The 13,808-nt window shown below is 43.9% G+C and overlaps 2 long non-coding RNA genes across 5 annotated transcripts in view; both read left to right on the top strand.

The window, feature by feature from the left end:
- LOC143930923 (uncharacterized) overlaps window positions 1–4,733 on the top strand; it is a 35,914-nt gene extending 31,181 nt beyond the window's left edge. The window contains exons 2-5 of one of the 3 annotated variants that reach the window (XR_013262848.1): window positions 90–153; window positions 1,265–1,326; window positions 2,366–2,431; window positions 4,311–4,733. This is a non-coding gene — a long non-coding RNA (uncharacterized LOC143930923). Of the gene's footprint in view, window positions 1–89; window positions 154–777; window positions 840–1,264; window positions 1,327–2,365; window positions 2,432–4,310 lie in introns of all 3 variants that reach the window. The other 2 variants (XR_013262847.1, XR_013262849.1) reach the window with 2 other exon arrangements.
- Window positions 4,734–6,101: 1,368 nt separating this feature from the next.
- On the top strand, window positions 6,102–13,584 carry LOC143930917 (uncharacterized). 2 transcript variants are annotated; one of them, XR_013262845.1, is made up of 7 exons: window positions 6,102–6,289; window positions 7,300–7,357; window positions 8,048–8,085; window positions 8,184–8,242; window positions 10,256–10,370; window positions 12,542–12,594; window positions 13,192–13,584. It is a non-coding gene; the product is annotated as an uncharacterized LOC143930917 (long non-coding RNA). The 2 variants fall into 2 exon arrangements; XR_013262846.1 differs by lacking the exon at window positions 12,542–12,594.
- The last annotated feature ends 224 nt before the right edge of the window (window positions 13,585–13,808 follow it).

The following is a 13,808-nucleotide window of genomic DNA, read 5'->3' as shown; positions in this document are numbered from 1 at the left end:
TGGTAGGGTTATGGTATCTATTTTGGTTTATTCGACTTTGGTGAAATTGACCCCATCGTTCATTTTATGATATTTTTTTCAAATTCCAGTGGGAGGAAAAAAAGCTCAAAGCAATGTGGAATTTCCTTGGTGGCCCTGCAGCTTCAGCAAATGGTAAGATGAGAAAGCACAGGAGGTGGCCAGGTTCTGGGGATCTAGGAGTGAGCTGTTATGGTTCGGTTGGAAGCATCTGGCAGGGATTGAGCTCCCGGGGGTGTGGATGAAGTGCGCGAGCCTTCCTCCCCAAGTTCAAAGTCGACAGTGTTGCATGCCCTGCCCTGTCACAGCGGAGAACTTGGTTGGCTTTCATTCACATCAGTGTTCAGCATTCCATGAAGGTTACCGGTTCCTAGGAGCTCCTTCTCTGTAAAGAGATGCAGGTGGCGAATTTCACTCTGATCCCACTTGGGGGAAGTCTGCGGAGAGCTTCCCCAACACTGGCCTCTGTGTCGGGCGCATGTTGACCCTTGCGAGTCGGGATGTATGCAGGCCACATACAAGTCGGGACGCATGCGGCAACAAGCGTGCTGGGACACACGCTGCGCCTGCGTATGAGGTCTCTGCTCACGCTGTCTCTGCTCACGCTGTCTCTGCTCACGCTGTCTCTGCTCACGCTGTCTCTGCTCACGCTACTTCTGTTTCTGAGGCCTCTGCGCACTGACCTCCTGTGAAATGCAAATGGCATGTTGCGCGATCAAGCTTACTGTAATCATTTTATGATCTTTTTAAATTTTCTAGCGGGAGAAAAAAAGCCCAAAGCAATACGGAATTTCCTTTTGGCCCTGCCACTTCAGCAAATGGTAAGTTTTTATTTTTTATTTTATTTTTTTTATAAACACGGGACGAGTTTATGAACTTTTATCGTTACTTGAGTTTTGAGTTTGGCCACATGGTTTTTGTGGACCAGAGTTGCTAATTTCATTGCTAAACTGAGTTATGAGCCTTTCTCGTGACTCATGGGCTTGGATTTAACCACGCGATCTGGTGGTGACCAGGTTCCTGGTGCCTAAGAGTGAGATGTTATGGTTCGGTTGGTAGTGTCTGGCATGGATTGAGCTCCTGGGGGTGTGGATGAGGTGCACGAGCCTTCCCCCTATTTCATTGTTGAACCAGTATTGCTGATGTATTTAATATTGATGTTCTGATAAACCCCTTTCCTTTTTTCTATACAAAATCAACCGCTTATGTTTTCATGTGATCCTAAGGCTTACGTTTTATATTGTAGCTGGCGAGATGCCCACCAAGGCTGAATTATGGCAACACGATGCTGTCAGAGTAAACTGAGAGGTATGTATCAAATTAAATGTGTGACCACTGTGGCTGGACAGAAGTCGGTTTATCCCGGCTCGATAAGTGCTGCAGAGGCAGTAGGATTCAAATCTGATTTGTACATTTTGTGGCTGGGTTCACACGATCTCGGCGTTGGACATCCGCGTGCGATTTGGCACTGTATTGCAGATCACATATGATGTCTGTGCGATGTGAATTCAACCATACAGATTATATATGGCTGAATTTGCATCGCATTTGGATCGAAAGGGTGCAGGACCCTTTTTTGCTCCGCACTGGAATTGAATCGGATCAAATGCGATCTGATTCCTGCACCATTTCACAGCGCGTACTGACAACCGAACTGGGGGTGTCATGAAAGTGGAAGTAAACTCCCCTATCGTTTTCAGCCAAGGAAGCTGCCTTCTTTGCCTCTGTTTGTTTTAATCTTCAACTGATATGGTGCTGCACATGTGATTTGTTATGACACCAGCCATTGGATGGTTTGATAGTTTGGCTGAGAGCACAGCCAATGTGCAGTTGGCATTCCCGGCATGCTTTCTTTTTTATTTTTTTAACTGTTTAAATCCATGAGTTTACTTCCACTTTAACTTTGTATTGACACCCACAGAGGTTCGCAGAGGGAATTGTGACCTGCCTGTGAGACATGCGATGGGGGAACTCGCACAAGAATCACGCTGTTCGCATCGCATTGTGTGAACCTAGCCTCACAGCAAGGGAGTCTCCCTGCTGTCAAAATAAAATGAGCGGGGAGGCTTCCCGCATTTGGATGGAGGAATCTGATTTTTTTTTTTTTTTTTTTTTCATTTAACCCACTGGTTAAACGTAAACTGACTCCTGCTTTAACGGCTCTAGAGATTCAGGGCTAAGTGACCCTGGAACACATTGAAGCCAGGTTTAACCATACAGCAAGCATTTTGGGTTCACAGTGAAAGTCTGTATTGCATGACATGGTTTAGATTGGACCTCAGATTTCATTATCTCTGAATATATAGGCATGACTCCATTGTAAATTTTTTTTCTTTTCCATGACTAGTTGGAAGGCCATGAACAGTCAAAGCAAGATGAAATCCCCTTTCTGCTCCTGCAGTACTGGCAAATGGTAGGTAGCATGGCTTGGGTTAGCCACACAATTTTGTGGACCCAAAAATGAATGTACTTGGTTACGCAGGATTAGGAAGTAGAGCGAGAATCTAGAGCTCAATCATCTGTCTGAGTTGTGAGTTTTTCATCATAACTCATTGCTTGGGTTTAACCACTCAATGTTGTGGACCCAAAAATGAATGTACTTGGTTACGCAGGATTAGGAAGTAGAGCGAGAATCTAGAGCTCAATCATCTGTCTGAGTTGTGAGTTTTTCATCATAACTCATTGCTTGGGTTTAACCACTCAATGTTGTGGACCCAAAAATGAATGTACTTGGTTACGCAGGATTAGGAAGTAGAGCGAGAATCTAGAGCTCAATCATCTGTCTGAGTTGTGAGTTTTTCATCATAACTCATTGCTTGGGTTTAACCACTCAATGTTGTGGACCCAAAAATGAATGTACTACTTTGTTACTCTGAGTTAGGAAGGAGATAGCCAAGTAGGATAGGTCTAAAGCAGAGTTATGAGCTTTCATCCTAACTTGCTGCATGGGTTTAGCCACTCAGTTTTTTTGTGGACCCAAAGCTTTATATTGGCTTATACTATTTTAGCCACTATAGTCTATGGCTGAGTTTATGAATTTTATTGGGAAAGTCTACAGGGAGCTCCCCGCTCTCTGTAAGTCTCTGCAGGTGCATTGAATTTTATCATAGCTCTTAAGTTTTGGGCTCAGAGCTTCTTGTTCAGTCTGAAGTCTCTTCCTCCTTGGGTTGTGGGTTATTGGGGCGTTAAGGAGCTTTGATGGAGCAGGGCAGGGCATTGCAACACTGCTTCACCCGAGTCTCTGCCTCATTTACTCACAGCTTGTGCTTTACCCTGAAGGTCATCGGTTTCAAGGATTTGGTTTCTGCAGGGCTGAGCAAGAATGTTAATCTGATCCCTTTGGGAAAAGTATACAGGGAGTCAATATATTCTATGGCTGAGTTTATGAATTTTATTGGGAAAGTCTACAGGGAGCCCCCCCGCTCTCTGCAAGTAAAGGGTCAGCTGTTGCAAGACGGTCTTAAATTTTTACTGTGAGCTGTAGTTGGGCATCTGGACTGGTTGCCAGGCTGTTCTGTAGTGGCAGCTTTGGGGACTGGGTCAATCTCAGTCTTTGCTGGATTGGGGGAGAAGTGCCCACTCCTTCGAGAAGGCCGAGGCTAGTTTGTATTCAGTCTCCTTGTCTGCTGCTCTAGTGCATCCTGGCAGTTAGTCTAGAAGTTTAACTATGGCTTACAGTGGGAATGGCGGATTCTCTTATAACTGTTCATCCTTTCTTCCTGGGAATACGGAGTGGTGTTCTTTGGATTGGTTCTTTGTTTTTCTTGGTTGGAGTATGAGGGCACTATATTACAGTCAACAAACACTTCAGCCAGGCCAAAATCAACGCTCCCTATTCTTGGGTCAGGCTTAAGATATGGAGTCAGGATGCCTTGTCCCCTTAAGGGGATAAGGTATGACACATGTCGTTCCCACACTAATAGGTTTAATCTTCCCGAATTTAATTTATTGGTATAAGTCTGCAAGTTCACACCGGATGTATTGGTGTCAGGAAGCTAGTTGTTAGTTTGGACAGGGTATAACCTCAATTAATGTCCACCTTGGAAGAGAGTAGAATGTAGTTGCAAATGATTTCCCTTTTGATTGCGGGCTTTGTGGTCCCAACAGAGCAGAGTTTATGGGCAATACATATGCACTTGAGTCCCTCGGTGTCAAAGTTGACCACCACTTCGTTAATGGTCTCCACAGTGCCCCTCCTAAATCACACAATTTAGCTGCCAATGTGGAAATGGGCTTTAAGGATTGCTTATCAATGTCTCATCTCTAACCCTTCATCCTCTTTTTTTTTTTAGCTCCTGCCTACGTTTCAATGAGTTTGCTCAACTGAACTTCTAGCAGTGTTGGTGTGCCAGCAAGGTCGAAGAAAAGCAATCAACCCAAAGATGTCTTCATTGATTTTTACCGGACTTCCTTCCCAATTTTTCGATTTGTATGCATGAAGATGTAGCCTCTTTCTGATCACTTTAATGACTGTCCTCTACTATTTATAATATGGAATCATAAACACGATATAAAGAGTAAACCACGCTATTCAAAAAAGTTTAAAAAATATAAAATTCCCTACAAGCAGCAACCCTAATTGTAATACTCCGATAATAGACTGAATAGGTGAAAAAAGTGAGCTGCGCTTAAAAAAAACTCAAATCAAAAAAAAATTTCTAATCACAAGGAAAAATAGTGACAAAAAGGGATACAAACAATTAGCTTGAAAAATTTAAGAAAATAAATTAAATTAGTGGGTAATATCTTTTAAACATGCATGTGACAAAAAATGTAATCAGTGCCCATAATATAGTTAGCATAAATTACATATCCCTTATATATAAATCACATAAATTGTCAGTATTAAAGAAAATAAACCGACACACCACCAATTAGTTGTAATAAATGAACATAAAAAAATTTTAGAGAAAAAAATCAGAAAGAGTCCCAGAAATAATATCCAAAGGATAGTGTTGATTCTTCCAAAGTGAAAATATGGAATTGACACCCACAATGCTCTGTGTTAAAGGGAATCCAAGCAATCACCTCCACCAGTGAGAAGGGGGGCTGCTTACCAGAATTGTAGATCTCAGTGTCAATGAGATCAACAGGGCAAAAGCACAGAAGTTCTGGATGAACTGTCACATGAGCCACACAGCCTTTATCCTTGATGCAAAGCCTGTTTCCATGTGTTCATCTCTAGAGTCTCTAGAGATGAACACATGGAAACAGGCTTTGCATCAAGGATGTGAATGTGGGATGCATGCTCTCTGCGCCCCCCCACCACCACCCTCATTTTGAATGTGGGATGCATGCTCTGCGCCCCCCCACCATCATTGTGAATTTGTGGGAAGCATGCTCGCCCCCCATTTTTTTTTTTTTTTTTATAGTCCTATGTTACACAGCAGGGCACATAGTGGGTCTGGATGGGGTGCAGAAACTGGCCAACTTTTCATGTTGCTAGTGGCTCGTTTCTAGGACTATCTCTTATCCTAGCAACTAATCGGCCACTTAACATGAAAATATGACCAGACTCCCACCCTCCTGAGCCTCCTGGTGTCTGAAGTAGGACTGGCAGCACTGACATAAGGGGAAGGATCTGTGATGGCTGCTGGCCAGTAAGGATGAGTTCAGGCATGTTCATAACCCACATGTGCAGAGTCCGCCAGGAAATTGGCACTGCACAGTGCTAATCATAGGCAGTGAGACCTTTCTCCAACTCTTCAGCTGTAGAGTGTGAATATGTCTCGCTGCCTGTGATTATCTCTGTGCAGTGCTGACTTCCTGGCGGGCTCTGCATGTGCGGGTTATGAACATGCCTGAGCTCATCCTTACTGGCCAGACCAATATAATGGGCTAAGCTGCAATATCATGCAGGTGTGGCAGTGGTTATTACTTTGTGTTGCAAGGCTGTGTACGCATGACTCAAAGCACAACTTTGTTTTGCCTTTTTCAATGAATTATCTTTTCATTTTTGCTAAAGCGATATTTGTATATGAAATGATTTGATATGACAAGGCTAGTTACCAGGCTGTCATGCTGGTGTTTAATTCCAGTCAAGTATGCAGATTGGGGCTTTTATCCAAGATCTGCATATAATGAGCTCTAGGAAGCCAGCGTTGTCGGCAATGCTAGAGCCCACATTTCTCATAAGTTTCTAGTAGCTATTTTGAGCTAAGCATTTGATTTCAGTGGGCATGATGCCATTTATTTATTTGTTTAGGTACTACTGGGAACGAAAAGCTCAAAGCAACGTGGAATTTCCTCTGTGGCCCCGCAGCATCAAATGGTAGGTTCTCATACAAACACTGTCGTTGGGTTTAGCCACACATTTATGTGGACCCAGTGTTAAACTGCTAATTGAGTTATGAACTGTTATCGTAACTCATGGGCTTGGGTTTAACCACTTGTTGGTGGTCCCCAGGTTCTGGGGTCTAGGAGTGACGAGTCCTAGTTCAGTTTGATATCTCTTCAGATTGCACTCCTAGGCTGAATGACTGAGCTTGTCTTGCAGCTCGGTTTGGCAGTGTTGCTTGCCCCGCCCTGTCCTACCGAGACTCCCGATTCGTCTCTTTTGCTCTCCTCTGGATCCTTCTGCAAGTTATAGCCGGCTGCTAGGCTTTTAACTCCCTGATCCCTCTTGGGAAGTCTACAGAGAGCTTGGGCCCTGGGTCTCGCTCTCTGGAAGTGAAGGGTCTGCTGTTCTTAAATGGTCTGAGCTTCCTATTTTGTACTGTGTTTGGCTAACTGGCTAGTTGATGGGCTTCTCTGTAGCAGAGGGCTTGGAGACTGGGTCAATCTCAGTCCTTGCTGGATCGGGGGGCTAGTGCCCAGTCCTTTGTGAAGGTCGGGGCTAGGACCGATTCAGTCTTCTTGCCCTCTGCTGCAGTGCAGCTTGGAAGCTGGTTTAGGAGGTCAATCATGGACATCATGGGAATGGGAGGGTCATCTTCGACTGCACATCCTTTCTTCCTGGGAATAGTGTCGGTCTTGGAATGGTTCTTGGTCTTTCTTGGTTAGAGCATGAGGGCACCATGCTACAGTCAACAGATACTTTGGCCAGGCCAACACTGGCACGCTATTCTTGGGTCAGACTTTTTGGTATTGGGTTAGATGCTTTATCCTCTTAAGGGATAAGGGTCTAGCGCGTGCCATTCCCACAAAATGGCAAAACATCAACCTTTTCATTGGCTAACTTCACTCAAAGATCTCATGAAGCTTTTCTGCTTTAATATAAAATGCTTGCAAAATGGTTTATAAATTGTTTTATGGGGTTCTAATGCCTACCTTATTTTGTAGCTGAGGTGCCCTTCAAGGGTGAACTATGGCAACACTGTAAACAGATGAAAAATTAGAGGTATGTATCAAATTGGGGTTATAAATGCAATCTATAGGACATTTTAAGTGAAAATATGTTTTGATATAGTTTAGGTACCAAATCCTGTGGAGGTCCCCCCTCCTTTCCATGATTAACACTACTAGAAAGTCTATCCTGAAGCAGTTCCTCAAACTAGTTGGGTTACTTATAGACCAGTGGTCTCACTGGGACCAGATGTGATCCTTTGCTTTCCTTATCTGGGCCTTGAGGCATAATTACTGACACTGGGGCAGTATTCCTTCCACTCGCAAACCTGGGGCACTTTTTCTCCCATAATGCCTAAAGATCTGGCATGGTTTATGCTCGGGCTCATTTCAGCCACCTTAGATTCTCATGGACAGTAAATTGACCTTTTAGAAAGTTTGGAGACTGCCATTTTGAAATATCTTGTTTTAAAGCAGCAGTCTGCCCACCGCTGCAAAAAAAATTTAAGCCAGCAGCTGCACATACTACAGCTGCTGACTTTTTTAATTTTGTACAAGTGGAAGTTCCACTTTGGAGTGGAACTCTAATTAATTAAATTTGCTGCTCTTTCACCTCTGTAACTGTGGTCACCATACTGAAATGCACCTTTTTGTGGCTTTATTGGAGGCAATAAGGAGGTGGTGGTGTGTGTGTTTTTGTTATTTTTTTATTTTTTTTTCCTCTTTACCTTTTTTGCTTTTCTAGTGTTTCTTTAAAAGACTGAACTGTCTACTGCAAGATTGGTAAGTAGTTAACAAGTTTATCGTACTTGCAAAATGTTTTTTTTTTTTTTTTTTTTTTTTTTTTTTATGGGGTTCTAATGACTGCCTTTGTTTTGTAGCTGGTGAGGTGCCCATCAAGGGTGAAATATGGAAACGGTGAACAGATGAAAAATTGGAGGTATGGGTTAAATTTGGCTTATAAATGCAGTAATCTATTGGACAGTGTAAGGCCTCTTTCACACTGACGTCCCGTTCAGGCCCGCCTGTCAGTTTTTCAGGCGGACCTGAACGGGTGCTCCATAGAGGTCTATGGAGCGTCGGATGTCAGCGGTGACATGTCCGCTGACATCCGACCCGCTCCGATCCGAAAAAGTGTAACGGAGGAAAAAGCTATTTTTCCATCCGTGATCGGATCGGGTGATGACGGGCACTGCGGTCCGTCGTCATCCGATCTCCCATAGGGGAGAGCGGCGCTGTGACAGATCCGTCCCTGCGCAGTGTGCAGAGACGGACCGGTCATCTCCCTGCTCAGCGGGGATCGACGGAGTGATCCCCGCTGAGCAAACGGATATCCACGGGGTGTTTTGATAGAGTTTAGGTACCAAATCCTGGTATTATATACATCTTTAACACTACCAGAAAGTCTATCCTGAAGCGGTTTCTCAAACTAGTGGGTTACAATAGACCAGCGGTCTCGCTGCAGCCTGGGGCCAGATGTGCTCCTTTTGCTTGCCTTTGTCAGTGGCAGAAATTATGCCTCAAGGCCATGAGGCAGTATCTCTTCACTCACAAACATGGGACACTATTTCTCCCATGACACCAACAATTTCTCCCCTAATACCTAACTATTTGGCATGGTTTATTCTCAGTGGGCACATTCCAGGCCCTAGATTCTAAAGGTCAATTTACTGTAATTTTAGAAAGTGCGTAGACGTATTGCATGGGTATGAAAGTTTGCTTCAATTGCATTAACATATATTGCTACAATAGCCAGCTATAACTTCAGTCTTGATAAAACTAATCTGTATAGGAATAAAAACCTAAACTAATGCAGCCACCACTTTGGGAAAAAATTGGTGAGCTTTTTTGGCTTTAGTACAGCTTAACACCACACTCACTGCGTGCCATTCTGTAGGAGATAAAGTTAGTTGCCAGTCAAGCTTATGGGTGTAACATGTTCCTCAATTTGTCACACGATAATGCCGCAGGGGACTAGGAAATCCCAATTTGAGTTCAAAAACGCCTTAAAAAAAGTTACCCAATTAATTTTTTTTTTACAAAAGCCAATCGCATAGGCGGAACAAACGCCTATGTTTTAAGTTTCTCTTTAAATGAGGCACCCAGGGTCTGAGACCATGCATGTTGTCTTGTGCTCCACTGAATGTAAAGCAATGCACATCACACTGCATTACATTCTTTCCTGGCCTTGACGGCTAGGTAAATTGTCAGTGGGGCCTGGAAGAGTGATGTCACTTATGGGTCAGCAGCAAGAAGGGGACAGCAGATGTGCACCTATGCCAGTCTCAGGCCCACAGATCATCAAATGGAGCCTGGGGTATGTGGGGTGTAGAGCATTTTTGTGGCAGCTCAAGCACCAGGGTTCAGTGGGGGTGGGTTTTTTATTTCTGCCTGGGGTTCCCTTAATCATGAAGTATGGAGGCTGCCATTGCTCAAGTCTGTGGGTTTGTTCTGTCTCTCTGGTGCTTTGGCCTCAACACTGAGTGTGACCTGAGAAATAGAAGATTCTGACAATTGCAGAATGCTTTCTTTTTGATTAACATTTTAAAGCCACATTAGCCAGGTAACAAGTCCATTAGTCCCTGTACTGTTCAGTAAGCCATAGCAAAGTGAAGCAAAACATCTTCACTATGCTCCCAGTATGGAATTATCTAGGGTGGTTTTATTTGTGTGTTTTTGGGACTAGGCATAGGAAGCCATAGAGGCTTCTATTGTGGTTTTCTCCTGAAAATGTCAGTTGCTTGGCTGTCCTACTAATATTCTACACAAGTATGCAGAGACTTCTAGACTTTCATGATCTGCCCACTTGAGGGTGACCTGAAACACATGAAGCCAGGTGTTGAGCAGAACAGCAGGTCAATTTTGGGTAGTCAGTGAGCCCCTTTCATTACTTTTATAAACTTTATTAACCTTTTTATATTTAACCTTAACCTCAAACTTCTATCTTTTGTAGACATGTTGACATTAACAACTTGGTTTCTATTGGAAGCCTTGACCACTTCAAGTTGACGGCTGAACACTTCAAGCATGATGGAATCCCTTCTCTTGTCCTGCAGCATTTGTGGATGGTGGGTACCAAAACTCATTAAGGATGAAGGCCTAGCTTGGTTTGCTAGGTTTCACCAGAGTTCTGAGCTTTTGTTCTAACTCTTGGCTTGGGTTAGCCACACTGTGGACCCACAAATGAATTTAGGATACTAGTCTAGCTTGGTTTGCTAGGTTTCACCAGAGTTCTGAGCTTTTGTTCTAACTCTTGGCTTGGGTTAGCCACACTGTGGACCCACAAATGAATTTTAGGATACTAGTCTAGCTTGGTTTGCTAGGTTTCACCAGAGTTCTGAGCTTTTGTTCGAACTCTTGGCTTGGGTTAGCCACACTGTGGACCCACAAATGAATTTAGGATACTAGTCTAGCTTGGTTGGCAAAGTTATGAGCTTTAAATCATAACCCTTAGATGTTGGGGTCTAAGAGCAAAGTACTTGTTCAGTTGGAAGTCCCTGGGTAGAAATTTGCTCCTAGGTTGTGGGTTGAGCTTTGTTGGAGCAGGGCGGGGCACTGCAACACTGCTCCTTCAGACTCTGTTGGCCTCTTTAATCCACCTTTTGTGCTTACCTTGCAGGTTATCGGTTTCTAGGAGCTTCTTTCTGCCATAGACGGGGATAGATGGCTGAGCATTTATTTTACTCTAAAACCTCTTGGGGAAAGTCTCCAGAGAGCCCCTGCTCTCTGCAAGTAAAAGGGTCTGCCGTTCTGAGACTGTCTTGCCTTTCCTATTGTGAGCTATGATTGGGAAACTGGGCTGGTCGATGGGCTTCTCTGTAGCAGAGGGCTTGGAGACTGGGCCAGTCTCAGTCCTTGCTTGATTGAGGGCGAGTGCCCAGCTCTTCATGAAGGTCAGTTCTAGGGCTGGTTCAGTCTTCTTGCCCTCTGCTGCAGTGCGGCTTGGAAGTTGGTCTAGGGACTCAATCATAGCTCATGATGCGACTGGGGGAATTCTTTGACTGCACATTCTTTCTTCCTGGGAATACAGAGTGTTGATTTGGAATGCTCCATGGTGTTTTTTGGTTAAAGTATGAGGGCACCATACTAGAGTCAAGGAACACTTTGGACCAAGCCAACATCAACACTCTTATTCTTGGGTCAGACTTTTTGGTATTGTGTTAGACCTTTTCCCTTAAGGGCATAAGTGTTCTAACATGTGCCATTCCCATCTAATAAATAGGTTTAAATGTTTGGTCTTGCTGTGAAGCGCCACGAAGGCAGTTAAACAGATTGCGCACTTTGTCCTCTGCGCACTTTGTCCTCTGCGCACTTTGTCCTCTGCGCACTTTGTCCTCTGCGCACTTTGTCCTCTGCGCACTTTGTCCTCTGCGCACTTTGTCCTCTGCGCACTTTGTCCTCTGCGCACTTTGTCCTCTGCGCACTTTGTCCTCTGCGCACTTTGTCCTCTGCGCACTTTGTCCTCTGCGCACTTTGTCCTCTGCGCACTTTGTCCTCTGCGCACTTTGTCCTCTGCGCACTTTGTCCTCTGCGCACTTTGTCCTCTGCGCACTTTGTCCTCTGCGCACTTTGCTCTCTGCGCACTTTGCTCTCTGCGCACTTTGCTCTCTGCGCACTTTGCTCTCTGCGCACTTTGCTCTCTGCGCACTTTGCTCTCTGCGCACTTTGCTCTCTGCGCACTTTGTCCTCTGCGCACTTTGTCCTCTGCGCACTTTGTCCTCTGCGCACTTTGTCCTCTGCGCACTTTGTCCTCTGCGCACTTTGTCCTCTGCGCACTTTGTCCTCTGCGCACTTTGTCCTCTGCGCACTTTGTCCTCTGCGCACTTTGCTCTCTGCGCACTTTGCTCTCTGCGCACTTTGCTCTCTGCGCACTTTGCTCTCTGCGCACTTTGCTCTCTGAAGCTCATTCTAGTGGTGGTTGTTTACAATGCCAGTGATTCCCCATTGCTGGTCATTTTATGCCCACCCTGATGCAGTGAAGAATGCAAATGTTCTGTTGGTTGCAGGCTTTGGTCCCATTAGCGCAGCTATTTAATCTGAGACACTGGGGCAGTTAAAGGGATTTTAAAAATGTTGGTTGATTCACTGCTGGTTCTTCAAGAGCCCAGCCAGGAATGCATATTGTGGTTTTACAATGTCTGTCACATCCATGTGAGCCGGGCCTTGCAGAGGAGTTTGTTTACTTGTTTTAGAGGCCTTTTATCCTTTGTGTTTTTAATGGTACCTCCATTTCATTCAGATGGCTGGCTGAGCAACACTGCTAGGTTCTGGCAAGACTGGTGTGGGAGATTGGTAAGCATCCATACATAATATTTCCAGGAAATCTTTGTGAAGGGTACAATGGTAAATTAAGGGTATATCTTTTGATCTGTCCTTTTAGACAATGCACCTAAGCTTAACAAAAGCATGAGTGGGCAGAGGGTTGGGTTTTTTGGCAAGTGTCTGGTCCATATGCTCTCTTCCATTCAGAATCTTTATAAATGGTCAATACTGGCTTTCTGCAGGTCATTTATGGAAACCCTATGGCTGGAAACAGATTGCATACAGACTATAGAAGGGCTAAGCCAACATTGGCACTATTCAATTTCCATCAGCATCTGGTATAATGAACCTTTTTTACACTTTGCCTATCCTTGATAAGTTGATGGAGATGTCCAGGAACTGTTATGTTTAGGAGGGGTCTGAATATACACTGTACCAAAGTGGGGAGAGCATGTAGGAATTAAAGTTGGGTGGCTTTTAAATATTACTGGTTGACCTTCCTAAGCTATGCTATATTAATGGCAACATTTAACGAATTTAAAAGTAGGTGTAATGCAAATATGGCTGGAAATGTACTTTCAAATCTTTTGTCTCTAACACTATACCTTTCCTCCTTTTGTTTTTTAGCTGTTGTCTACAACTTTTGCTACTATACTTGGAGTGTTTGTTTGCAAGCAAGGCCGAGGTGAACTTCAATCATCCCAGAGACCTCATTTTATCACTTCATCTGATTTCTTCTTTTTTTGTTTATTAACTTGCTTTTTATTTTTTATTCTGTGGTGGTATTGGGCCAGTGACAGTGAACCTTGGCATCCCAGATGTTCCTACATTTCCCATGATGCTTGTGTAGTTGAGCATTATGGGAAATGTAGTTCCAAAACATCTGAGATGCAAAGGTTCCCAATCACTATTGGGCAGCAGCCTTTCTGATTTGCTTAAAGGGCCAGCGTCTTCTGATTGCAATGTGAAATAAAAACAATTGTACATGGCTAAAGAATAAATGTTGACATGATTATTAAACATGAGAAATGTCGTCCATTCTTTACTATGTTTTAACTAGATGGGTAGTGTGCTTGTACTTAGATTACATGGTAATAAAATCCTATAAAGACAATTGAGGGGGAAAGGAACCACCTTTGCTTAACTTTTTAAAATGTACAACTTTAACATCGTTTTTTCTTTTTACACTTTCATTAGACTTCACTGGTACAGAATGAGAGCATGCACATATTAAAACATCATTT

The sequence above is a fragment of the Lithobates pipiens genome, unplaced genomic scaffold (genome assembly GCF_037356315.1).
Source record: "Lithobates pipiens isolate NorthernLeopardFrog02 unplaced genomic scaffold, aLitPip1_a1.2 Scaffold_25, whole genome shotgun sequence".
Lineage (NCBI taxonomy): Eukaryota > Metazoa > Chordata > Amphibia > Anura > Ranidae > Lithobates > Lithobates pipiens.
This window is presented reverse-complemented; position numbering and strand designations above follow the sequence as displayed.